Source organism: Sapajus apella, unplaced genomic scaffold, assembly GCF_009761245.1.
Source record: "Sapajus apella isolate SASKATOON/1434 unplaced genomic scaffold, GSC_monkey_1.0 scaffold38, whole genome shotgun sequence".
NCBI lineage: Eukaryota > Metazoa > Chordata > Mammalia > Primates > Cebidae > Sapajus > Sapajus apella.
This window is the reverse complement of record NW_022436978.1, coordinates 10,858,614-10,885,293: the sequence shown is the minus strand read 5'-3', so window position 1 is coordinate 10,885,293 and position 26,680 is coordinate 10,858,614. Positions and strand designations below refer to the sequence as shown.

At 37.6% G+C, this 26,680-nt stretch overlaps 1 pseudogene; it reads left to right on the top strand.

Moving 5' to 3' along the window:
* The window catches only part of LOC116565040, a 93,872-nt pseudogene that overhangs the window by 31,549 nt on the left and 35,643 nt on the right, over positions 1-26,680 (top strand).

Here is a 26,680-nt window from a genome sequence, read left to right as displayed (position 1 = left end):
TGGTTCCATTGATTATAATGGAGCTGAAAAATTCCTATCATCTAGTGATGTAGTAGCTGTTATAAGGACTTTAGTGGAACGCATTACTCACATATTAGCATAAAGGAACTTACTGTGCTTCTGGTCAGATGAAAGTCTGTCACAGACTGTTATGTACAGTACATAATGCTTGGTAATGACAAGTGACTATGTTACTACACTTTTTAATTGCTACTTTAGAGTGTACTCCGTCTACATATATACGTATATATGTATGTGTTTATATATATGTATGTGTGTGCATATATATATACAAAAAATATATATATACATGAATATATATACACACAAAGTTAACTATAAAAGAGCCACAGACATATCTTTCCTTGAAGAAGTACTTCAGAAGAAGACATTCTTGTCATAGGAGATGACAGCCCCATACCTGTTATTGCCCATAAAGACATTCCAAGGTGAAGATGGAAGAAAGTTATACTAATGATACTGACCCCATGTAGGCCAAGACTAAGCTGTGTGTTCTTGTCTTAGTTAACAAAAGTATTTGTAAAGTTAAAAAACTAAAAATTTGAAAGCAAAAAACTTGTACATGAGAACACAAAGAAAGAAAATATTTTTGTACAGCTATACAATGTTTGTGTTTTAAGCTAAGTATTATTTATTATGAAAGTGTCAGAGTTAAAAAATAACAAAAAATTTAAAATTCATATAGTAAAGAAGTTACAGTAGTTTAAGGTTAATTTATTATAGTAGAGAGAAGAAATATTTTTTAAAAATAAATTTTGTGTAGCCCAAGTGTTTATAAAGTCTACAGTAGTATATACTTATCATTGTGTTATAATAACCTACAGTATTCATTGCAGTAACACACTGTACAGTTTTTTGTGTGTTTTTTTGTTTTCTTTTTGGAGACAGAGTCTCGCTCTGTTGCCCCATCTGGAGTGCAATGGTGCGATCTTGGCTCACTGCAACCTCCACTTCCCGGGTTCAAGTGATTCTCCCACCTTGGCCTCCCGAGTAGCCGGGCTCACAAGTGTGCACCATCACGCTCCACTAATTTTTAGCAGAGATCAGGTTTCACCATGTTGGTCAGGCTGGTCTCAAACACCTGACCTCAGATGATCCACCTGTCTCCGCCTCACAAAGTTCTGGCATTACAGGCATGAGCCACCGTGCTTAGCCTTACACTGTACAGTTTTATAGCCTAAGAGCAATAGGCTATTCTATATAGTCTAGATTTGCCATAGTTTATACCACTCAGGTTTGTGTAAGTATGCTCTACTATGTATGCACATTGATAAACTCATCAAAGGATGCATTTCTCAGTATGTATCCCTGTTGTTAAGTGATGTATAATTGTACAGGCGAGCAAAAAAAGTAACAACTCTGTGGTTGGAATGCCATTTATTTATCCCCACCAAAAAACATGTTGAAATTTGATTCCCAATGGGGAGCTGTTGGGAGGTGGGGCCTGTAGGGGGTGTTTTGATGATGAGGCAAGATCCTTTCCTGTCTTTACATGTGTCTGCTTACTTTTTGACCCCTTCAGTATGTTGTGACATAGTACAAAAGCCTTTGCCAAAAGCCAGAGCCATGCTCTTGAACTTCTCCGCCTGCAGAACTGTGAGCTAAATACATCTTTTTTCTTTATAAATTACTCAGTCTCAAGTATTATTTTATAGCAGTACAAAACAGACTAAGACGAATGGTTACTAACATCAGAAAAATATGTAGCCCCTCTTATCTGTGGGAAATATGTTCACAGATCCTAAGTAGATGATTGAAATCCCAGAGAGTACTAAGCCCTATATAAAAAATGGTTTTTTTCTTAGATATACATATATACCTATGATAAAATTTAATTTATAAATTAGGCATGGTAAGAGATTAGCAGCAATAACTAATAATAAAATAGAACACTTATCATACTATAATAAAATTTGTATGAATGTGTCTTTCTCTCCCTACCAAAATACTGTAATATTTTGGGGCCATGACTGACATAGGGTAACTGAAACCATGGAAAGTGAATCCATGGAAGAGGGGAAACAACTGTACATACAAAGTTTGTAAGTCCCAGTGTCTTTGTTCATGAGCTTGGAAGTATTTCTTATAAATTGGGATTTGGGATTTAGTGTTCAGATTCTGATAACATTTTTGTGTGTGTGTGCTTGGTTTAACCCAAAGTGAGGAGCTATGCAAATGGGAGCAGTTCGTATTTTTGGCTTCTGAGTAATATTGATAATAATAATAAATATAGAAAATGGTAGATTTCATTTTTGAAAGACTAAAATAAAAACCCATTTTAAAAAGTGAAAACAGTGTATGTATAAGATTTGAGTCTTATACATACAGTACAAATATGTCAAGCATCAAGCAACCAAAAAGTTATTAGTAATTTGAACTCTGCAGAACCAGATAGATTTCACATGGGAACAATCCTGTTTCACTTTCAAACAGATACACAATCAGCCAAGTACATTATCAGCTCAAAGAATTAGAGCCTTCTCTGTCTTGTTCAAGCTGACATCACCAGTAGGGTAAATCTGGAGTAAACAAAACAGGTTTCTTTCTAAATATGGTGCACATAAGGTCTGACTGAGACACGAAGCGTGTCTCTGCTTTGGACAAGTTTATTCCTCTCTCTAGATCACACCATTTATTTCTATGTAAAGTTAGACGCTTAAAATAAAGCTTAGGCAGTGAAAAAATGAACTGAAGGATAAATGTAGTCTGCCTACCTTAGGGTAGGAATCACCTGATATTTTTAGCAAAACTTACAAATTTTAACTTGCTAATATAGTTTATCTATTATAAGGGCCTGAAATGATTAAGTATGTAGGTCCTAAACTGCTTCTGAGAGAAAGAAAAGAGAGCTGTTGAGGCTTTCTCTAGGAATTGTCTTCTCTGCAATGGGAGATATATTTTCATTTCTGTATGCTAAGCCTGATAAGACCTGTCCCAGAAAAAAGGAAAAAAATGGTTTAAAAATCCTGTTTAGTTTCACATTATAAGTAAGATGCTGATTTTGCAATGAAAAAGCAGAAAAGCAGCAGTCAGACTACAGAAATAAAGAACCGTATATCCTAAATCTTTCAAAAGGATGACATTATATGTTAACTGAAACATTTTACCATTTGTAATTTGGTCTTAAATTACAGAACTGGGTGTAAAATTGATTAGATAACACAATAAAACAATCTCAGATTTTTTAAAATTGCTTTTCCTGTTATATATCATAAGCTTTAAAAGAAAAATTCTTTCTTAATAATTTTTGACTAAATCTAGAAGATTGGATTCATTTTCGAAATTTCAATAACATCTTCCATTTCAATGATTTTAGAAAATTTGACTTCATGGGTATTATGTTGCTTCTTTAAATTCAGCTATTTTTTGCAAGTCATAAAAAAAATCAAAGTCTTAAGGAACAACTTGTTCCTTGGGCTTATTTGATCTTGCTTGTAAGAAATGCAAGCAAGGATTCAGATTACTTTTGAACCAGCTCATACCAATTTCACAACCTCCTGCTCTGGCATGTCTAAGGAAATGGTTTTAGTAGATAGAGCAACTCATACAACTGAGCATGTAAGATTTATTCCTAAAATATGGCTGGGAATCGAGGGAGGTGAACATCTAAAACTTTTAAAACCCTTTAAATTAATCAAAGAAAGTATGTCAAACTCTCTTCCTTGTTTAGGGTCCTCCTGAGGAAATGCCTTTATTTTCTTCATTTGTTTGAAATGAAGTTTGAAAAATGTGTACTTTAAAATATTTTTACTTGGTAATAATTTTAAACTTAAAAAAGTTGTAAAAATAAAAAAAAGTTAAAAGAATAATCATGTAACTCTTCCCTAGAGTCACTGTAGAAAATAAAAGTAAATAGAAGTTCGTCTTCAAAGCTTTCTTCTTAGCTTATTAAGGATGAATAATGGCTTCTTAAAAGGTTGAATTACTCTAAAGTCTTTTGCTAATAATCCTAACTAGCTGTTAGTTATAACAAAAAATAGATATATTCTGTGTTCCTAGTTCTTGTACTGTAGCCTAGGTATTTGCCCTGACATATCTGGACAAGCCCAGGCAGGCCTCAGCCCATAGTTAATTCCCCTTTCTTATTTGGAAATGTTATTGCTTCTTTAAGTCTTTCATAAATGGCTTCATCTTTTCCTTTGTTTTATCTTGCCTTTATCCTTTTAGGAAAAGCTTTGAGTTATTAGCCAAAAAATTGATCAGCTTTTTTAGTTTAGATTGTGAGGCCCAGCTACAGCCAGTGGAGGCAGGGCACAGCAGAAGGCACCGGTCCATAGGGATAAATATGTCTGCCTTTCCTTTGTTCTTTGTACTCTTGTGGCAAACTGCTGATAAGTGTACCCTTTCTGCGAAAAGTAAAGTTGCCTTGCTGAGAGAAAAATTATATTCGAATGCTACTTCTTTTGTGGCACCAAAAATTTACATATAACAATTCTGGTGGCCATACGGGGACCCATTCCCCTCTGGGGTGGTCTTTGGTTCTCTCTCGTGAGGAGGTGCCCCATTGCCTCATTCCAGTGGCCTCGGGGCTTGAGAGTCATGACGTAGCTAATTTGAGGAATAAACCCAAACTCTCAGCAATGCAGGGAAGGAACAGCTTGCTATATCATGATGGCCAGGAAATTTCTGTGTACAGACCAAGGTCAGAAAAGTCACAAGAGTGATGAAGTATTTTCTTGGTGGTTGGGATATTCTGGAGGTGGAGTGTGTGTGTGTGAATGGTTGCAAGCATCACTGCATGCAGTGTTATTTGTGTGAATGGTGACAAATCCTGCTGCTGGACAGAGCGAGTAGGTCCTCTCTACGGTTCTGTAGCTACTTCATATGGTTTAGGGTGGATCAGGCTGTGGGGCTTATACTGGCACGCCAATGCTAAGAGGGGCCTAATTCTCCTCCCGCGAAGTGGCCAGAGAAGGCTACGTGAATAGAGGGGAGTGTAAGAGACCTCCAGGGAGGGGAAGGAAGGTTAACCTCCCAGGAAAAAGGATAGACGAGACATCCCTGGTTTGAGAGATTGAGCTTCAGCAAGCCTCAAGAGCAGGCATAGGTGGGACATCTCTGGTCTGAGAGATCTGAGAGATCACACCTCCAGGAAAAAGGGTAGATGAGAGGTTTCTGGTGTGAGAGACTGGGCCTATCTGATACCCAACATGAGGAATGCTCCTAGTAAAGTGGGGATGGGAAGTAAAACGGGAATAAAAGAGGGTCAGGGCGTTTGAATCCCCACTGACAGCCCTGTAGGGCTCATGCTAAATAAAGTATTAGAAAGACAATTAAAGGACTAAACATAGGAAAAAGCAGCAAATGATAAAGTATTACTGTTTCGTTTGGACCCAAGAACCGATCCTTAAACCTGCAGTTTTCTGGCCAAAATTTGGGTTAGATAAGTATTGGGTCTGTCAACTCTTAATAATGTGTGTTCACAACAAGAGGCCTGTCTCACAGGAAGAGGTAGATTATGCCCTATGTTGACGACAAGGGCTTGTTCTCCTTTACCCTTTAAAGGATTTAAAGAAGGAAAAAGAAAGTGACAAAAATCAGAGGTTAAATCATCTGAAAAAGGTGAAATTTTTACTCATGGGCAACTTGAAAGGAAATAGGACCCTTTAGACCATCTTTCCCCATTTCTCAATTCTAATGCACTTCCTTCTCAGATGGCTGCTCTGTCTCCTTCTCAGGCGTCTGCTGCCGCCCTGGATCCAGAACCAGAGCTCCCTATCCCTGTTATCCCTCCCCAATATAACCTGGATTATTGGGAGCTGTCCCCTCAGGAGTCTGATCATTGCTATTGCCCACCTAAGTGTCTTATGTCAAAGAAGGGACTCTGGCAGAAGATAGAACAGTGTAAAAAGGATATTCAGAATCTCCTTTTTGCCTCTACCTCTAAGGAGTCAGCTTCATGGCTTTTTCCTTTAAAGGAAGTGCCACAAGGAGGGGCCACAATTGGCTTTGTAAATGCCCCTTTAAGTACTTCCAAGTTCCCAAGTCTGAAGAAAAAATTTAAGCCGGTGTTAGATGATCCTGATGGAGTGGCAGTACAGATTAATCATCAGTTTTTAGGTACCCAGTTATATACTTAGACCCAGCTAATGTCAATCCTAGGTATTCTCTTTTCAAAGGAAGAGTGGACCACGATTTGCAGAGCTGCTGTGGCAGCCTGGGAGTATGATCATCCTCCTGGCCATAAAATTCTGGCAGCAGATACTAAATTTCCTGCTCAAGACCCACAGTGGGATAACACTATCACAGCCTACCAAGATAACATGAGAGATTTGAGAGAATTAATAATTAGAGGGATTAAAAAATCAGCATCCCAACCTCAAAATCTTACTAACGATTTTGACGTCCAACAAGAAAAAGATGAAGGGCCTATGAAGTTTTTAGACAGATTGAGGGAACAGATGAGAAATTATGCTGATTTGGACCCAGACAGTCCTCTAGGACAAGGAATGCTAAAGTTGCACTTTGTTACTAATAACTGGCCAGATATTGCAAAGAAGTTACAAAAGCTAGAAAATTGGAAAAATCGGTCCATCAAAGAGCTTTTACGAGAAGCCCAGAAAGTACATGTAAGGAGAGATGAAGAAAGACAAAGGCAGAACGCCAAAATCTTTTGGCAGAGCTCACCAGGACAAATGATGCCAGGAGCTAACTTTAGACCCATGCTGGCAATGTGCTTTGTAGGTGGTGAAAGAGGAGGGCCTTGGAATTCAGGAATGCAAAAGGAAAGGAGGCAGGGTCAATATTTCAAAAGAGATGGTCAAAATAAGTGTTGTAAAACTTGTGGATGTGAAAGAAAAGAAGAAGGATGGAGACAAAGAAACTCAGGGCCAGGGAAAGAAGGTGAGCAGGACAGATGTTACAAATGTAGAAAACCAGGTCATTTCAAGAGGGAATGTCCTGAATTAGAGAATGCAGAGGAAGCTCTTCCACTCATGCCTACTTTTGAAGAAGAAGACTGGGGACATCAGAGACTCTTATCTTTTCTATTTCAAGTCCCACCAGGAGCCCTTGATAGATTTAGATGTAGGACCTAATCTTGAATTAATTACCATTTTAATTGACTCGGGGGCAGCTCGTTCATCTGTTTGTTTTCTCCAAGCAGTTGTGACTTGTTCTCCAGAGGAATTCCTGGTTTCCAGGGTAGAAGGAGAGGGATTTAAAGTAAAAAAATTTAAAATTCTAGAGGTAAATTATAAAGATTGGTCAACTTGTATTTAATTTTTATTAATTCCTGAAGCAGGGACTAATTTACTAGGGAGAGACTTAATGCTAAAATTAGACATAGGTTTACAAGTTGGCCCAAAGGGTTTTCTAACCTCTCTAAATTTTCTGACTACAGCAGATGAAAAGTACATTCATCCTTATGTTAGGTCCAAGGAAGGAAATTGGGGAAAGTTATGAATTTGCCCCAGTACAAATTAAATTAAAGACTTCAGGTGAGACAGTAAGGAGGAAGCAATACCCTATCTCTCTAGAAGGATGAATAGGGTTAAAACCTATAATTGCAGATCTTATCAAGGATGGGCTTCTCAAACACTGTATGTCTCCATATAGCCCTCCAATATTGCCTGTCAAGAAGTCAGATGGGTCATATTGACTGGTATAAGATCTTAGAGCTATTAATGAGATAGTTCAAACCATTCATCCTCTTATGCCCAACCTATACACTATTCTTAGCAAAATTCCTTACAGATATCAGTGGTATACAGTAATAGATTTAAAAGATGCTTTCTGGTCATGTCCTTTGGCTAAAGACAGCTGGGATATGGTTGCTTTCAGGTGGGAAGATCCTCATACAAGGCAGAAGCAGCAATATAGATGGACAGTTTTACCCCAAGGGTTTACATATTCACCTAATCTCTTCAGTCAAATTTTAGAGAAGATTGTAGGAAAAGCTGCCATTTCACAACTACGTTTACTCCAGTATATGGATGACATTCTTATAACTAGAGTAGATATAGAGAAGGTAGTTGAGTTTTCTAAGTATATATTCTTAATCGTCTACATTCTGGGGGGTTATGAGTCTCAAAAGGAAAGCTCCAATATGTGGAACTTGGAGTCAAATACTTACGCCATTTAATTAGCACAGGCAAGAGAAGAATAGGGCCTGAATAAGTTGAAGGAATTGTATCTTTGCCCTTGCCTCAAACCAAACAAGAACTCAGAAAATTTTTAGGGTTAATTGAATACTGTCGCTTATGGATTGATTCATATGCATTAAGAAGTAAATTGTTATATGAAAAGCTAACTAAAAGAGGACCAGATCCACTTGTATGGTCTTCTGAAGAAGTTGACCAAGTTAATGAATTGAAAGAGATCCTAATGTCTGCTCCTGTTCTAGCTCGGCTCTCTCTAGAGAAACCATTTTCACCTCTTTGTCAATGTTGATAATGGAGTAGCTTTAGGAATGCTTATCCAAGAACATGGAGGCCGCCAGCAGCCAGTGGCCTTCCTGTCTAAAGTACTAGATCCTGTTGCCTGTGGATGGCCTCAGTGCATCCAATCTGTTGCGGCCACAGCAACATTGGTGGAGGAAAGCAGAAAGCTGACTTTTGCGGAACACTTGACCATACGTACACCTCATCAGGTAAGAGCCATCTTGAACCAAAAAGGAGGAACATGGCTCACTAACTCTAGAATTTTAAAATATGAAGCTATCCTATTAGAAAAGGATAATTTAACCATAAACACAGACAATTCGGTCAACCCAGCAGGATTCTTAACAGAAAACCCATTGTTAAAGAGGGAACACTTGTGTCTAAACTTAATTGACTATCACACAAATGTCCAGCTAGACTTAGTAGAAATCCCCTTTAAAACAGGAAGACATTTGTTTATAGATGCTACCTCCTGAATATTTGATGGGAAACAACATAATGGGTATGCAGTAATTGATGGAGAAACTCTTGAGGAAGTAGAATCAGGAAGGTTACTCAAGTTGCTCTGCTCAGGCTCGTGAACTATTTGCACTCTGTCAGGCTTTAAAATACTTAGAAAACCAAATAGGAGCCATCCACACTGACTCTAAGTATGGCTTTGGGGTATCTCCTGCATTTTGGAAAATCTAGGCTGAGTGAGGCCTCATTAACAATAGAGACCAAGATCTTGTTCATGAGACATTAGTTGTCCGTGTTCTAAATAATCTCCAGTTGCCAGAAGAAATAGCTATTGTTCTTGTTCCTGGACATCAGCATGACTTCTCATTTGAAAGTCGAGGAAACAATCTTGCAGATCAAGTGGCCAAGAAGGCTGCTATTTCTCACACATCTATTTTTCACGTAACTCTTTGCTTCCTTCTTCTACTATAGTTCCTATCTTCACCCAAGCCGAGAAAGAAAAACTAACAAGAATTGGAGCTCAAAAGAATTCAGAAGGGAGATGGATACTCCTGGACCAAAGGGAGATGCTATCTAAGCCCATCAGGAGGGAAGTTTTGTCTCATCTACATCAAGGGACCCACTGGTGCCCCAAAGCTCTGTGTGATGCAGTCCTGAGAGCTTATGGGTGTACTGGAATTTATACCTCAAACAGCTCATAGATGGTGGCTAAACTTGCAGGAAAACCAATAAACAAGCACTAAGAAAACTACCTCTTGGAGGAAGAACTCTGGGTCTGAGACCCTTCCAGAGTGTTCAAGTTGATTACACTGAAATGCCCCCTGTTGGGCTAAAATATTTACTAGTAATAGTAGATCATTTCACCCACTGGGTAAAGGCTGTTCCTTTCTCAAAAGCCACTGATAGTAATGTAGTGAAGGCATTAATTGGACATATTATACCTAGATTTGGACTGATAGAAAACATTGATTCAAATAATGGAACCCATTTTGCTGCACACATTATCAAGAAATTAGCTCAAGTATTAGATATCAAATGGGAATATTATATTCCTGGCATCCCTCTTCCTTTGGAAGAGTAGATAGAATGAATCAAATCCTTAAAATCATTTAACTAAACTAATGTTAGGAACTCGGTTGCCATGGACCAATGTCTTCCTATTGCTTTATTAAGGATTAAAACAGCTCCCCAGAAGGATGTAGGCTTATCCCCATACGAAATGTTATATGGGTTGACTTACTTACATTCCTCAGCTGATGTTTTTACATTTGAAACAAAAGACCAATTTCTTAGAAATTATATACTTGGTCTCTCTTCTACCTTCTTCTCTCTTAAAGCTAACGGTCTTTTAGCAGAGATGCCGCCTTTAGAATTTCCAGTACACCAACACTGGCCTGGGGAGTACGATGTCATCAAACTATAGAAGGAGGAAAAACTCAAGCCAGCCTGGGAAGGACCCTACCTTGTGCTGCTGACCACCGAGACTGCTGTCCATACAGCAGAGAAAGGATGGATGCATCACACTTGAGTCAAGAAAGCACAACCACTTCATAATCACAGACTATTGTTCCAGGATCGAATCCTACCAAATTAAAGTTAAAATTTATCTACGCTGTCCTTTCCTCTTCCTCCCTTCTACCAGTTCTCACTTTTATTATTAATGTGACTGATCAGACTCACCTGAAGTTATAATATTTGATGCTTGTCTTGTTGTACAATGTGGGAATTTAAGGAACCAAAGATAACTAGCTTCTCCAGATAAATATCTCTTCCCTGGCCCTCTAACCTCCACAGTTACCCCTAGTTCCCACCGCTGTGATTACCTACAACCAAGACATCGTCCCTTTACTTCTACAGCCTGGCAACCATATAGTAATTGGGACTGTGTTCTTTGGACCACTCAATACCAAGGTTGGACCTCTACGAGGGAGGTTTGCACTGATCTAAAACCCCTTCTTCATTTTACTAAAGGAACTGCTTCCTCCGATTGTCAATCCCACCAATCCAACCCTAACTTATTTCTATTAGTACATCTACTTACGCTGACCCTAGGCCTACCCTCAGTTGCCTTTATGGTATAGAGGTTGATGCTAATGGGAAAGGTGCTATAGGTATTTTTGAAATACATGCTATTCCTCCTCCTCCTCCTTCCCCACTCCCAGTGGTTTCAGTTTTAGAGCAGACACCTGTTATTCCTGTACCTGATGATACGACTAAGGTATCCATTATAAAAGTAAATGATCTGAACCAAAGTTTAGCAATTAAGACAGGATACCAAGATGCAAATATGTGACTAGAATGGGTTAAATATTCCATCTGCACTCTGAATAAAAGCGATTGTTATGCTCCCTTGTGCACACGGTAGACCAGAGGACAGATTTTCCCCTTTCCACTTAGATGATCTTCCCGTCAAGCGGACGTGGAGTACATAGTAGCTCTTTTTCAAAATTCCATGATCTGGAATAACAAATTGTGCCAAGTTCTTTTCCTGCTATGTCCTGCAGTTCAATACTCTGCGGGTCAGTCCCCACGGACCATGCAGTCTCCATCTTCTAAGGCAGAGTTTCCCTCCTGTCTCTCACAACAAGAAGAAAACCCAGTATTTCTTGGAAACTTAACAGGCTCAAGCAATTCTCCCACCACTCAGCCTCCCAAGCAGCTCAGACAAAGCTCAGCTAATTCTTGTATTTTTGTTTGTAGAGACAGAATTTTGTCATATTGACCAGGCTTGCTTCAAACACCAGGCCTCAAGCAATTCTCCCACTCAGCCTCCTCTCTGTATATGCATGATTTTTTTTTCCATTTATTTATTTTATTGCATTTTAGGTTTTCGGGTACATGTGAAGAACATGCAAGATTGTTGCATAGGTACACACGTGGCAGTGTGATTTGCTGCCTTCCTCCCCATCACCTACATCTGGCATCTCTCCCCTTGCTATCTCTCCCCAGCTCCCCACCCCCCACCGTCCCGCCCCTATTTCCCCCCTACTGACCCCAGTGTGTAGTGCTCCCCATATGCATGATTTTTGAGGAGATCTTGGCTATAATTCCTATCTTTGGCTCCTCCATAGGTAAAGTGTTTTTATCCTCTTGTTTTAAGATTTTAAAAATTATCTTTGATTTTCTGCATTTTTGAATATGATATGCTATATGTAGGGTGTTTAAAAAAATTATCCTAATTGATGTTATCTGAGATTTCTGGATCTGTAAGTTGGTGTCTGACATTAATTTGTAGAACTCACTCATTTTGTTTCAAATATTCCTTCCATTCCTTTCTCTCTCTGTCTTTTTCTTTCTGGCATACTCTTCATGAATATATTATACCTTTTGTATCTTTCCCATGGTTCTCAGACATTTTGTTATTTTAAAGAATATTTTTCTCTTTGCTTTTGGTCTTAAAAACTTGTATTGACAAGAAAAAACAACCCCATAAAAAAGCAGGCAAAGGACATGAACTGACACTTATCAAAAGAAGACATACACGTGGCTCAACATCACTGATCATTTAGAGAAATCCAAATCAAAATAGTAATGAGATAACAACTCACACTAGTCAGAATGGATATTATTAAAAAGTCAAAAAATAACAGATGCTGGCAAGGTTGTGGAGAAAAAGGAATCCTTATACACTGTTGGTGGGAGTGTAAATTAGTTTAGCCATTATGGCAAAATTAGTTCAGACAGTGTGGCAATTCTTCAAAGACCTGAAGACAAAAATACCATGTGACCCACCAACGCCATTACTAGGTATATCCCCAAAGAAATCGTCCTATTATAAAGACACATGAACGCATATATTAATTGTAGTACTATTTACAATAGCAAAGACATGGAATCAATCTAAATGCCCGTCAATGATGGGCATTTCTCCTCTTTCAGATTTGGTATTTCCTCTTCCAGATCAGTTAGGCTCTGATACAACCACAAGACATTAGAATTTGATAAAATAATGTTTTGTGGGGTAGGCCTTGTTAAGAAGAACAGAATGCTCTGGCATTTTTCAATATGGTTACATGTTTCCTCCCGCTGCTAGAAGCAAGAGGGAATTTTTCTCTTATTTTTACTATGGAAACCTCGCATAGCTCCTGGATGTAAAACTCACAAAAGTGTGGTGGTTCCCACAGACACATATATATGTGTATATATGTTTACAGATATGTGTACACACACATATATATGTGTATATATAAAAAACATTTTCTTTATCAATTTTTACGTCTATAAACACTTAGGTTGTATCTAAATCTTGGCTATTGTTAGCAATGCTACAATGAACATGAAGGTGTAGCTACTTTTATGAAATTATGATTTTATCTCCTTTGGGTGCATACCCAGAAGAAGGATTGCTGGGTCTTACGGTAGTTCTATTTGTTGAAGAACATCCATATTGATTTCCATAGTTCTTGCACCAATCTACATTCCCATCAACAGTTTGCAAGAGTTCCCTTCTCTTCACACTCTTGCCAATATTTGTCGTCTCTTGTCTTTTTGAAAATAGCCACCTTAACTGTAGAAAGTAATTTAGTGTTTTTTGGTCTTGATTTCTCTGGTGATTAGTGACATTGAGCACATTTTCATATACCTGTTAGCCATTTTTTAGATTCTCTTTGCAGAAATGTCTGTTCAGGTCCTTTGCCCATTTTTAAATTAGGTTGTTTTTCTATTATTAAATGATAAGTTATTTATAAATTTTGGATATTAGCCTCTAATTAGACACTGGTTTGCAAATTTTTCTTTTCATTCTGTGGCTTGCCTTTTTATTTTGTCGATTGTTTGCTGTCGATTTTATTTTGTTGATTGAGCTTTTTATTTTGTCGATTGATTGTGTGCTTTTTATTTTTATGTAGTCTCATTTATTTATTTTTGCTTTTATCCTCTGAGCTTTTAATGTGATATTCAAAAGATTATTACCAAGATGAATGTCAAGGAGCCTTTTCCCTATGTTCTCTGACTTTTTTTTTTTTTTCCACCCAGGCTGGAGTGCAGTGGCTTCATCTCAGCTCACTGCAACCTCCACCTTCCGGATTCAAGCAGTTCTCCTGCCTCAGCCTCCTGAGTAGCTGGGACAATAGGCATGTGCAACCACACCTGGCTAATTTTTGTATTTTTAGTAGAGACGGGGTTTCACTGTGTTAGCCAGGATGATCTCAATCTGCTGACCTTGCGATCTGCCTGCTTCGGCCTCCCAAAGTGCTGGGATTACAGGAGTGAGCCACTGTGCCCGGGCTCCCTGTGCTCTCTAGAAATATTCTTTTGTCCTTGCTTGCTACTTGGATATCAAATCTGGAAAATAAATACAGACTAAAACATGAGAAGGAGTTGCAAGAGTTAAATGAGTTATGATGCTTTACAGAAAGGTTTTGGATCCTGTTTGGCATGCAATTTTGGTGACCATACATTTGGAGAGCTGTAAGACTAAGGATGTATTTTTGGATTGGGAATTCCTTATTTGTTTGCAAACGGCTATGCCGGCCATTGAATCCGGCCAGTTTCTACAATAGAATTATAGTAGGAACTTGAATTATAAATGGGATATTCATAGGTTTACATGGAGAAGGAAGAATAGTATTAGTATTGAGGAAACAACTAATTTTTTGTTGCTGAAATATAGGGAACATACAAATTCTCCAGTAGTACCTTTAATACACGAGATCTCAGTAATCACATATTTACTTTCTGATGACTCCAGTCTGCTGTTACTCCAGGTGTCACCCATAAGAAAATGATTTCCTAACTGGTGCACTGTAGCTTTCTCTTATAGCTCTCTTTAAAGTTTTATACATATGAAGCATCAAGAGGAAGCAACATTGCTTTCATTACTATGCAAAGGCCATGTTGTGTTTCAGTCCTCAAAGTATAGCAGCCAAGTTTTCTTTCTGGAAGTAATGGGGAAAAGTTCTGTGCTTTATTTTCACTGAGCCTTAAAAGCAGATTCCACAAAAAGCAGAGCCTGAGGTAAAGGTCTTATATGAGATGGTGTTATTGTAAAGTGCAATTCCAGGAAGCTGAAGTGAGGGAGAAGGTGAACGAAGCAAAGAAAAAACCAATTACTGGGCATACTATTGATTTGGCTGCTGCTAAACGCAATTGATTGTTGATGCACCATGGAGCTACACAAACCCATCCCAAGACAGTCTGTGTTAAGCAGGGGAGAGATGGGTAAGAAGTACTTACCTTCCCCACCCTCCCATTTACCAAAATTTCACCCAAGATCTAGTACTTCTTAATTGTGCCTTATGGGTTCTTAGCTAAGTTCTACTGTTTCTCAAGCCTTTCAATCAGCAGGGTCATCCTGAGGGCAGAAAGCAAGAGGTCCATGGCACAGGCATGAGGCAAAATGCTGCAGAATCCATGCAAAGCTAGTACACATGGCAGAGGCATAAACCAGAATCAAATGAGGCCAATAGCTTTGAATTATTAAATCAGAGGTATTTTGTATAGGTCTCAAAAGTACAAATACTGATTTTGACGTTTGCTCCGAATTACACAGTGAAACATTATAAATAACATTTGGTGATCGCCAAATCTCGTGTTGAAGTGTAATCCCTGGTGTTGAAGGTGGGGCCTGGTGGGATTGTTTGTGTCATGGGATAAGTAGCAACAGAACCCTCATGGCCTGGTGCTGTCACGTTACTGAGCAAGTGCACATGAGATCTGGTTATTTTAAAGTGTATGCTCCTACCCCTCTACTCTTGCACCCACTTTCACCATGGGATGTGCCTGCTTCTGCTTTGCCTTCTACTGTGAGTAAAATTTCTCTGAGGCTTTCCCAGAAGCTGAGCAGATGCTGGCACCATGCTTCCCGTACAGCCTGCATAATCATAAGCCAATTACACTTCTTTCCTCTATAAATTATCCAGTCTCAGGTATTTCTTTATAGCAGTGCAATAGTCTAATACAGTGGTGTTTTGCATGTAGCATACTCAAAATATGTTTACTTAAATCTTCACATCTCTTTACTATTAAAAAATCCAGTAGATGGCCGGGCGCGGTGGCTCAAGCCTGTAATCCCTGAACTTTGGGAGGCCGAGGCGGGTGAATCACGAGGTCAAGAGATCGAGACCATCCTGGTCACCATGGTGAAACCCCGTCTCTACGAAAAATACAAAACATTAGCTGGGCATGGTGGCACGTGCCTGTAATCCCAGCGACTCAGGAGGCCGAGGCAGGAGAATTGCTTGAACCCAGGAGGCGGAGGTTGCGGTGAGCCAAGATCGCGCCATTGCACTCCAGCCTGGGTAACAAGAGCGAAACTCCATCTCAAAAAAAAAAAAAAAAAAAATCCAGTAGACAGAATTTGTCCAAAAATTGATTATTAATCTTTTTACTACCATTTTGTTGCTGAATTGAGGTAGTTAATATTATGAAGGATTATATAAAAATGCTAGTGACATATTTCTGAAATTTTAATATTTCCTATTTAGATGTCTAGCACCAAACTGTCTTGACATCTGCAGAAAGATTTGAAGGAAAAGTGGTTTAAGAATTTGTTTAGCAGAAACTTAACAAAGCTAAGATGGGATTTAATCCCAGTAGTTGGGTGGGTGGATGGTTATGCAAATAGTTTGCCATGAAGCAAAGATATTCATACACCCACATGAAAAAGCTGTTGATATTCAAATTAGAGTCCATATTCTCCTCAATCTTTCTGCTACAAGATATTCTGTAGTTTTTGCTGAATATTCAAAACTGAAAATAATTCATCTTTGGAAATAAGATTTCTACTTAAAGCCTTCACTTTCTAAATCTTTCAGAGCAGCTTGTTTTCAAAAATACTTAAACAGATTCACAGATGGCAGGGATTTAATATTTTGGTAGACCACACACGTGGTAATTTCAATAAGAAACTTTTATGATGATATAACTCATGTTATATGTAGTATGCATGAAATTATTCTATATAACCTGGGTGTGAGAAACATCACATTAATTTTTTCAGATTAATTTATACCTGGTTCTAAGACCCTGTTATCGAAACAAACAGAATATCCATTACTACTCAAGGTTCTCCTCAATATTTGGAGCTGGGATATGGGGAAATGCATGATCCTTTTGCTATTGTAGTAACCATGGTTAGCTCTGCTGCTTCTGCTGTAAGATGCCATTGTTGAATGCTAATTCTTTGCCTTTTATTTCTCAGAGAGTAAGCCCAAAGGCATAATTACTGGTATGTGCAAGATGTTAAAACTAGCCTCCTCATGCATTGGTCTGTATGTCTCCAGGTTATCCAGTCAGTTCTCTGTGTGAGAGTAGAGTGGAAGTTCCTGTCATCCAAAAATCCTTTGACACTTAAAACTCTATCCTCTGGGAATTCAATTCTCTTTTCAAGTCTGCCAAATAGATTCCTCTTGCTCCCCAAGTATGAGCCCCTTTCTTCCTTTCACCTATGGCAAAACTTCTGTTTAACTTATTCCTCAGAGACCTGTTAAAGATTTTTCTTCAATTCAAATCCAGAGAAGTCGTTAATTTTCACTAAGCAATAGAAAAGGATAGGACATTCACTGGGGTGTTAACACATAGCAATTCTGTATTTTCCTCATAAAACTGATTGTGCCGGGCATGTAATTCCAGCACTTTGGGAGGCCAAGGCAAGCAGATCATTTGAGGTCAGGAGTTTAAAACCAGCCTGGCCAACGTGATGAAACCCTGTCTCTACTAAAAATGCCAAAATTAGCCAGGCACGGTGGCACACGTCTGTAGTCTCAGCTACTGGGGAGGCTGAGGCAGAGGGATAGCTTGAGCCCAGAAGGCAGAGGTTGTAATAAATTGAGATTGTGCCACTATGCTCCAACCTGGGTGACAGAATGAGACTCCATCTCAAAAAATAAAATTTTTTTTAAAAGTTTGTGAGCTAAATGTAATGTTGAATTATAGTAACTACTGTTAATGGGTTTTTCATAGCTTTCTTTTCCCATCCTTAGTTCCTTCTTTCAAATTATTTTGATATTTTGTTTTACTACATAATGTGTATGTTATTACAAGATGCTTCTATTCTTTCTATAACAGTATGGAGTACAAGGAAGGAAAGATTGCTTAAAAATGTTTTTAAAACAATGGTACAACTCTCATAGATGCTGAAATACTTCTCTTAAAGGGATTTTTTGGGTAAATTTTCTTAAAATGTCAATGATCGCTTCTTTTATTTTCTACTTGATAATTTTTGCTTTCCATATCCAGTGTAGATTCACACATGATTTTTGTATCATGTGCACGAAATGATTGCATGAAACTACACTAGGACTAGGGGGACATCCTCCACTATGGTGTGAAACTGCATCAGGTAGAGTATATTTCTGACCTATTTATATACACACATTCTGTTCAACAGAAGTGCTTTCCTTGTAAATCCAAACTCCAAAATGTGACATTTTTAAACGGAAAGAGAATCACTCAGTATCAAAGAAATGAGCAACCGTCAATGAGGACGTGGAACACAGACAGGGACGCAGAGAGCTCATGGTAGAAAAACAAGGAATTCCATTGTCATCACAAACAACACATTACATAGACACAGCCATTAATTTCAGGGGTTTTTTTTTTCTGTAGAATAAAATCTGAGATCTTGGCTTACTAGATAAAAGCTGACCTGTATCCATCCACCCAACCATCTTTATATTAACTTTCTTTATTCACTAAGATTAAAAGTCAGAGATATTTTATAAATTGTTTAAGTGCACACAGCTAGATGATGACTGATGGAATAAGGAGTTAGCCTGGGATGTTTTTACTGTAAATAGTATACCCCTCCATTTGTGAGAATTGGACAAGAGAACATTTTCTTAGTTCTGATGCTAGTGCAGCATCTCTTGAAATGTTACAATTTGAGTGAGAGTTTAAGGTGGAAATTAACCTCTACAGCTGTATTAGGCCATTCTTGAATTACCATAAAGAAATACCTGAGACTGGATAATTTACAGGAAAAGAGGTTTAACTGGCTCATGGTTCTGCAGGTTGTACAGTAGCATAGCAGCATCTGCTTCCGGGAGAACTTAGGGAGCTAAACTCATGGCAGGAGGCAAAATGGGAGCATACACTTCATATGGGGAAGCTGGAGCAAGAGAACAAGACCATGGCAGGGAAGTGCCACACACTTTTAAATGACCAGATCTCAGCAGTAACTCACTCACTAGAAATATGAAGTGTGATGACTTTATCTTTGTTATTTTTCTCAAGATTGCTTTGGCTATTCAGCATCTTTTGTGGATCTATAAATTTGTTTTTTCAAACAGACAAAAAATTATTGGATACAGAATATTTTATCAACACAACTAATAAGCTGGATCTAACAGATACTGGGCCAATTCCAGCCCACGACCTGCTTTTGTAAATAAAGTTTTATTGGAATACATCTCCATTCATTTATTTACTTACTGTCTATGATTATTGTCTATGGTTACTTTTGCTTTACAATGGCAGGTTGAGTAACCGTGACTGAGATGGTATGGCCTGCAAAGCTGAAAATATTCTTTTATTGTTTGCTTTTGTTTAATTTTTTATTTCCATAGTTTTTGGGGGAACAGGTGATATTTGGTTACATGAGTAAGTTCTTTAGTGATAATTGTGAGATTTTGGTGCAACTGTCACCCAAGTGGTATTCGCTGAACCCAGTTTGTAGGCTTAATCCCCCACCCCCTCCCACCCTTTCACCCAAGTCCCCAAAGTCCATTATATCATTCTTATGCCTTTGCATCCTCACAGCTTAACTCCCACTTATGACTGAGTACATAGTACATTTGGCTTTCCATTCCTGAGTTACTGCACCTGGAACAATAGTCTCCTGTTCCATCCCAGTTGCTGTGAATGTCATAAATTCTTTCCTTTTCATGGTTGAGTAGCATTCCATCGCACACATATACCACAATTTCTTTATCTACTTGTTAATTGATGGGCATTTGGGCTGGTTCTGTATCTTTCCAATTGTGAATTGTGCTGTTATAAACCTGCATGTGCAAGTATCCTTTTTGTATAATAACTTCTTTTCCTTTGGGTACATACCCAATAGTGGGATTGTTGGATGGAATGGTAGTTCTACTTTTAGTTCCTTAAGGAATCTCCACACTGTTTTCATAGTGGTTGTACTAGTTTACATTTTCACCAGCAGTGTAGAAGTGTTCCCTTTTCACTGCATCCACACCAGCATCTATTATTTTTCAATTTTTTGATTACGTCCGTTCTTGCAGAAGTAAAGTGATATCAACATATGGTTTTGATTTGTATTTCCCCGATCCTTAGTGATGTTGAGCATTTATTCATGTTCGTTGGCTATTTGTATATCTTCTTTTGAGAATTGTCTATTCATGTCCTTAGCCCACTTTTTGATGAGATCATTAGTCTTTTCTAATTTGTTTGAGTTCCTGGTAGAATCTGGATATTAGTCCTTTGTCGGATGCATAGATTGTGAAAATTTTCTTCCACTTTGTGGGTCATCTGTTTAATCTCCTGACTCTTCCTTTTGCTCTGATGAAGCTCTTTCATTTAATTAAGACTCACCTATTTATTTTTGTTTTTGTTGCATTTGCTTTTGGGTTCTTGGTCATAGTCTTTGCCTAAGCCAGTGCCTAAGCCTTTCAGATCTTATATTTAAAATCTGAAAGGTGGTAAATGGGGTGGGAGAGGCGGGTAGCAAAGAGAGTAAAGAGTAGTAAAGTAAAGGTAGTAAAAGGGTAGTAAATGGGTTATTCATTGCCTCAAGCATTTGTCCTTTGTGTTACAAAGAATCCAATTATACTCTTTTAGTTATTTTAAAATGTATAATTAAACTATTATTGACAATAGTCACCTGGTTGTGATATCAAATACTAGATCTTATTCATTCTTTCTTACTACTTTTTCTACCAGTGGTTTTCATGGATTCTTAAAGGTTTGCTGGGAATAGAATCTTGGAAACTATAAACAGACAGTCTTTTAGTAATTCCCTTCCAATTTTGATAATTTTTTTTTCTTAATTGCTTTGGCTAGGACATCCAGTACTATGTTGAATAGAACTAGCAAGGGTTGGCATCTCTGTATCATTGTGTTAGCCATAAGCTTTTCATTTATGGCCTTTATTATGTTGAAGTAAATTTGTTCTATACCTAGTCTGTTGAACATTTTTCTCAACAATGGCAAATTTTGTCAAATTTTTTGCACATACTGAGATGATTATATCATTTTTATCTTTAATTTTGTTAATCTGGTGTATCCCATTAGTTGATTTGAATATGTTGAACCGTCCTTGATCTTAGTGATAAAGCTAATTTGGTCATAGTGCATTATTCTTTTAAGGTACTGTTGAATTTTGTTTGCTAGGGTTTTTTTTTGTTTTGTTTTGTTTTTTAGAATTTTTGCATCTATGTTTATCATGTATATTGGCCTCTAGTTTTATTTTCTTATAGTGTCTGTTCGGTTTTGGTATCAGGGTAAGACTGGCCACATAAAATGAGTTTGAAAGTATTCTCTCTTCCTGGATTATTTTGGAAGGGTTTGAGAAGGATTGTTAATTGTTCATTAAGTGTTTGGTAGAATTCCCCAGTGAAGCCTTCTGGGCATGGGCTTTTCATGGTGGATTATGTCTGTAATCAACACTTTGGGAGGCCAAGGCAGGCGGATCATGAGGTCAGGAGTCCAAGAGCAACCTGGCCAACATGATGAAACCCTGTATCTACTAAAAATACAAAAATTAGCCAGGTGGGGTGGCACACACCTGTAGTCCCAGCTATTCAGGAGGCTGAGGCAGGAGAATTGTTTGAACCTGGGAGGTGGAGGTTGTAGTAAGCCAAGACTGCCATTGTACTCCAGCCTGGGCAACAGAGTGAGACTCTGTCTCAAAAAGAAAAAAAAAGCTGGGCTCGGTGGCTCATGCCTGTAATCCCATCACTTTGGGAGGCCAAGGCAGGCAGATCACCAGAGGTCGTTAGTTCAAGACCAGGCTTACTAACATGGAGAAAGCCCATCTCTACCAAAAATACAAAAAGTAGCTGGGTGTGCTACTCTGGAGGCTGGGGCAGGAGAATTGCTTGAACCCAGGAGGTGGAGGTTGCAGTGAGTGGAGATTGTGTCATTGCACTCCAGCCTGGGCAATAAGAACAAAACTCCAACTCAAAAAAAAAAAAAAAGAAAGAAAAAGAAAAAAATAATAAATCGAAAACAAAAACAACAAAAAAGATATTTTTGAATATTGATTAAATTACATTTTTTATTACTTTTCTCTTAAGATTTTCTGTTTCTTCATGATTCAGTGTTGGGATATTATTTGTTTCTAGGACTTTTACCATTGCTTCTAGATTATCCAATTCATTATGTATTGTTGCCACTTATAATCTTTTTTTTATTTCTGTGGCACCAGTTGTAAAGTTTCTTCTTTATTTATTTTATTTGAGTCTTGTCTTTTTCATTTTTAGTCTAGCAAAAGGATTATCAATTGGTTTATATATTTTTTAAAAAAACTTGGTGAAACCCCGTCTCTACTAAAAATACAAAAAATTAGCTGGGCATGGTGGCGCGTGCCTGTAATCCCAGCTACTCAGGAGGCTGGGGCAGAAGAATTGCCTGAACCCGGGAGACGGAGGTTGCGGTGAGCCGAGATCGCGCCATTGCACTCCAGCCTGGGTAACAAGGGCGAAACTCCGTCTCAAAAAAAAAAAAAACCTTGTTTTTTTTTTTTTTACTGTTTTTCTATTGTCTATTGTGTTTATTTCAATTGTGACTTTTTGTTTGTTTGTTTGTTTGTTTGTTTGTTTGTTTTGAGACAGGGTCTTGCTCTTGTTGCCTAGGCAGGAGTGCAATGGCTCCATCTTGGCTCACTGCAACCTATGCCTCCCAGGTTCAAGCAGTTCTCCTGCCTCAGCCTCCTGAATAGCTGGGATTACAGGAGCCTGCAATGACACCTGACTAATTTTATATTTTCAGTAGAGATGGGTTTTCCTCCATGTTGGTCAGGCTGTCTCAAACTCCCTTCCTCAAGTGATCTGCCTGCTTCAGCCTCCCAAAGTGCTGGGATTACAGGTGTGAGCCACCACTCCCAGCCTTTAATCTTTACTATTTACTTTCTTATGCTATTGGACTTAGTTCATCCTTTTATTTCCAGTTTCATGAAGTATAAGAGTAAATTGTTTATTGAGATCTTTCCTCTTCCTTAAATGTAGGCATCTATCACCACAAATTTCAATCTCAGTATTGCCTTTGCTGCATCTCATAAGTTTGTTTTGTTCCGTTTTTGTTTATCTAAATATATTTCAATATTTTCTTTGAATTCCTTTTCTTATCCCATTGGTTGTTCAATAGCATATTTTAAAAATTTCTACATGCTCGTAAAATTTTAAATTTTATTTCTGTTATTGATTACTAGTTTCATTCCATTGTGTTCAGAAAATACATTTAGCATAATTTAAAAATACTTAAATTGTTGAGACTCATTTTGTAAACTAGATGTAATTTATGCTGGAGAATATTTCCTGTGCACTTGAGAAGAAAGTTATTCTGCTCTTGCTAGGTAGAGCATTTTGTATGTGTATATTATGTCCATTTGGTCTACGGTATTCTTTCAAGTTCACTGTTTTCGTATTTGTTCTCTATCTGGATATTTGGTCCATAATAGAACATGGGGCACTGAAGTTTTTTTGGATTATTGTAATGCTGTCTATTTCTACCTTCAGATCTGTCAATCTTTGAATTTATAAATTTAATTACTCTGATATAGGGTCACCTGTATTTATAATTGTTATATTTTCCTGTTGAACTGAATCTTTTGTCATAATATAACAATCTTCTCTTTACTCTGAGTCTATTTGTGTCCTTAAATCTAAAGTTATATCTTGTATACAGTTTACAGTTGTATTTTTAAATTCTTTCAATCACATTACATCTTTTGATTGGGAATTTAATTAACAACTTACATTGTTAGAGGTAAAAACTTACTATTACCTTTGTGTTATTTTCTTTATGCCTGGCTTATATTCTTTTGTTCTTTTTTTGCTTCATTTGTCTTCATTTGTGATATTTGGGGCTTTCATAGTCTTATACTTCGATTTTTCTCCTTTTCTTTTGTGATTTTTCTGTAGGTTTTATTTTTTTTTATAATTATCATGAGGCTTACATCAAATATAGTTAAAACAGTAAAACAGTGTATTTCAAACTGATACAAACTTAAGTTTAATTGCATAGAAAAACTGCACACTTTTAGTTTCCCCCAATACACACCTACTTTATGTTATTGATATCACTACTAGACATTTTTATACTGTGTATCCATTACATACATTTCTGTAGTTACAATTATTCTTCATACTTTTTGTGTTTTATCACTATTATAGTATTCTGTTTTGTCTTAACTAGTGAGGTTTATATTTGTATTTTACTGCTTAGCAACCTTTCATTTCAACTCGAAGAACTTCCTTTAACATTTCTTGTGAATTCTAGTGGTTATCGACTCCCTCAGCTTTGGTTGTCTGGCAATATTTTTATCTTTCTTTCATTTTGGAAGGAAAGTTTTGCCAAGCACAATATTATTGGTTGGTAGATCCTGCCCACCCCTAGTACTTTAAATATATCATTTTTACTTTCTTATGACCTGCAAGATTTCTGCAGAAAAATCTGCTAATAGTGTTATAGATGTTCCCTTGTCGGTGATGAGTCATTTTTTTTCTTGTTATTTTTCTCTCTGATGTTGACATTTGGCATTTGAATATACTATGCCTTGGAGTAGAGTTCTTTGGGTTCATTCTAGTTGAGTCCTTCTGAGCTCTGGGATTTTCATGCCCATTTCCCTCCCTAGATTTGAGAAGATTTTACCCATTACTTCTTTAAAAATACTTTCTGCTCCTTTCTCATTCTCTTATCCTTCTCATACTTCCAAAATATGTATATTGGTTAGCTCTAAGGATGGTATCCTCTAAGTTCCTTAAGATTTCTTCATTCTCTATTTTTTTTTTCTCTTTTTCTTCTGCTGACTAGATAATGTCAAGTGACATGGGTTGAAGTTCACTGATTCTTTCTTTTGCTTGATCAATTCTGCTGCTGAATCCCTCTATTGAATTTTTCAGTTCTGATATTTATTCCTCTGCTCCTTAATTTCTGTTTGGTTCTTATTTATCTTTTCTTTTTGTCAATATTCTTCTTTTGTTCATGTATTATTTTTCTGGTTTCATTTAGTTATCTCTCCATGTTCTCCTACTTTAAGGTTATAATTTTTAATTCTTTGACAGGCAATTTATGGGGCTTCACTTCTTTAGGGTCAGCTAGTGAAGATTTACTTTGTTCTTTGTTTATGTTATGTTTCTCTGACTCTTTCTATTCCCCATAGCTTTGCCTTGGTTTCTGTGCATTTGAATAAACAGCCACCTTTCCCAGTCTTTACCAAGTGTTTTCAATAGTGAAAACCTTCACCAATAAACTAGAGATTCCGAGGGTCTCAAACAGCAAGTTATGCACCCCTATTCTGGTTTTCTTAGCAAACCCCACCAAATGGTGCCAATTCTGTCAGTGGTCTTTGTGAGTTGAGTCAAAAGCTGGCCCCTCAGGCAACACACTGAGAGGCTAGGACATTGGAGATAAGCTCTACTCTTCTCCCTTTGACCTTGGTGAAGCCTCAGTTTCTGCCATTTTTCTCAATCTTGCAGAGGTGTTCCAGCTGCAGTAAGCTGCTTGCCCCCTTTCCTGTTCTTAGCTGTTCCAGTTGTCTGAACTACGCCAGTTTCATTGGTGTTCCACGTGAGGCAACAGAGAAACCAGCCTCTCAGTAAGTGCACCAAAGGGTTAGATATATTTAATTGGCACTCTGATCTCTCTTTCCCCTGAGGGAGAAATTGCAGACTGAGATAATCTCCCTCAGCACTGAGCTGTGCCAGCTTGGGGAAAAGGTTAACATGGGTAAAGTGAAATTCTTCTTACCATTTCAATGTGATTGTTCTCAGTTTTGGACTTCTTAGAGTACTACAACCTCTTAATTTGATTTTAGGCTTCTTACAACTGTATTTTGATCTGCATATCATTATTACATCAATGTTTCTGTAGAGAATGAAGACTAGGACTTCATTTTCTGCCTTCTTCCTGGTGTCATTTGATCATCAATTTTTAATGGACTGTTTTCCCTTCTGGAAATTACATGATCTTAAATCATGTGAACATGTGGAGAGGTCTTAAGTCTGGGTTTACTTTATTTAGTATTAGTGCATTATTTGATTCATTAGACATTGTGTTCTTGCTGGACTGTGAGAATGACCTTCCTGGTTTGCATTTGTAGAACAAACAGTGATCCTCAAATGTCCGCCAGTGCTGTAGTCCTTTGAGCATAGCTTCTAAGGGAACACATAAATATTTTCTTTCCAGTTTTTAAGGAAAGAACACCTAATCAGTTTCTGGGGATATGCTCCTCTTGTACAGTCCCCAGGCCTTCCATGTGGATAATTCGACCTAATTTATTCCAAGACCTAATCCTCTAAAAGACTTCTTATGCATGCTGAGAACCCATTTAGATCATCTCTACCTTCAGCTTGGAGACATGAAATGCAAAATTACTATCAATTATTTCTAGTGAGGAAAATAGCCTAGAACTGGATAATCCTACTTAATCTCCATTCCTAGAAGGAAAAGGATAGAAAAAAACATAAAAATTTTAGTTTTTCTTTGTTGAGATAATATTAAATAATAAATAAATAGTAAAGTTTTCAAGTGATATTACATGATATGGTAGAAACTTGTGTTGAAGCAAGGCTTCAGAAAGTTTTATATACAAAGTTAAAAAAATAATGTGTTTACCTCCATAGGCAATAAAAGCAAAATCAGTTTTTCAACTTATTTTTTTGAAACAAAGTTTTACTCTATTGCCCAGGCTGAAGTGTAGT